Source organism: Bactrocera latifrons, unplaced genomic scaffold (genome assembly GCF_001853355.1).
Source record: "Bactrocera latifrons isolate USDA-ARS-PBARC rearing strain unplaced genomic scaffold, ASM185335v1 scaffold_342, whole genome shotgun sequence".
Taxonomy (NCBI): Eukaryota; Metazoa; Arthropoda; class Insecta; order Diptera; family Tephritidae; genus Bactrocera; species Bactrocera latifrons.
The window spans coordinates 244,465-246,484 of record NW_017536982.1 but is presented as its reverse complement, the minus strand read 5'-3'; positions in this window follow the sequence as shown (position 1 = coordinate 246,484).

The following is a 2,020-nucleotide window of genomic DNA, read 5'->3' as shown; positions in this document are numbered from 1 at the left end:
TAGCAATCATTAGCGAGCAGTACAAAATAGCGCAAGATGGAAGATGGCTGGAAGAAAGGAAAGGAGTAGCTTAAAAAAAAACAAACATCGGGAGAGGAAATGGGTTTGTCTGGATAAAAAACGAAAGCATTACGATAATTAGTTGCTACCTGACACCGAGCGACCCTATCACAGACTTCCAAGCAAAGCTTGATGCTATAGAGGTTGCTGCTCGGCAAAGAGACCGTCACTTAATCATAGCCGGAGACTTCAACGCCAAGGGCATGGAATGGGGCAAACCACTTTCAGAAGGCCAGGATGCAACGACACAACGCCTGATATCACGCTGGTGTCCGAAGGATTCGCAAACCAGCTGCGCGAGTGGAAAGTTTTGGAAGACTATACTGGTACCGACCACCAATACATATCCTACCTCATAGGTCCAGATAAAAATCCAGCAACGACGAAAAGAAGAGGAACACGTAAATGGAATGTTTTAAAGCTAGACTCMGAAAAGTTCCTTGCGGCCATAGATAAAAACCCACCAAAATACCACGCAAGTAGCACAGCTAGGTTGATTGTCCAAGCAACTCTGAGCGCCATCACTGAGGCATGTAAAGTAGCAATGCCCAAAATAAAAGGCAGACATCCAAAGAAAGCAGTTTACTGGTGGACTGACGAAAGACAAGCTTGCCTGCAAAAGAGACGACGATATACAGGAGCTAGAAGAGGAGGAAGAAGCGGAATGGAAGAGCATATGGAATATAAAGCTGCGAAAACTGAGCTGAAAGGCGCAATAACAAAGACAAAGAAAGATAAAGAAAGGAAGAGCTACGTAACGATATAAACAAAAATCCGTGGGGTCTCGGATATAAGATCGTAATGAAAAAACTCGGATTATGGAGCACATCGTAMGCACTCTGTTCCCAACCCATGACCTGGGAAGGGACGCACCAGAACATGCACAAGAGAGCTCATGTCCACCTTTCACTCTGGAGGAAWTGTACACGGCAGCAAATACTTTAAAGACCAAAAAAGCCCCTGGGCCGGATGGGATACCAGTGGAAGTGTTAAAGCTAATCGCTTTGGAACGCCCGCACTTACTGCTATCCATGTACAATGCATGCTTGAACGAGGGCATTTTCCCAGAAATATGGAAGAGGCAGCATCTGACCCTAATAAGCAAAGGCAAAGGAGACCCAGGAACACCATCAGCATACCGACCTCTATGCATGCTGGATACAGCAGGAAAGCTACTAGAAAGACTGTTGAAACCCCGAATCATAGCCGCCATAAACGATGCTGGAGGCCTATCAGCGCAGGGATCAATACTTGGACCAGATCTATAGAATGCCAGCTATGACGGAATTTTAAACGTTGAAATGCCTGACGATTGCTACCTCGTTGGCTATGCAGACGACATCGCCGCCGTCATAACCGCGCGTAATACCGAAATGGCCAGGCGTCGACTGACACAAGTTATGATACGAACACAGACATGGTTGGACTCACACGGACTCAGCCTAGCTGCTGAAAAAACAGAAGTGATCCTGCTCACTAAGAAACATATCCCGCTGGAGGTAGACATGCAAGTTCATTCAGAGACTATCCAAACGACGAAAACCCTGAAATACCTAGGAATAAGAATGGACAACAAATTGACGTACTGGGCTCAAATCCAACATGCTGSAAAGAAGTCAGCCAATATAACCATGGCGCTATCAAGACTTATGGCAAACACCGGAGGCCCACTTGCAAGTAGAAGGAAACTGCTCATGGACACAACACAGTCAGTGCTACTATACGGTAGCGAAATATGGGCCGATACATTAAATATAGAACMTAGACGAAAAGTGCTCGCCAAAGTGCAGAGAACAGCAGCCCTGAGAGTCGCCTYGGCGTACCGCACTGTATCCGAACCCGCAGTGCTAGTGATTAGCGGGGTCATCCCAATTGACCTCCTCGCACAGGAGAGAAGACAACTTTGGCTATGGAAGAAAGACGGAATAGAAATACACATGGCCACAAGACAACAGGCGAG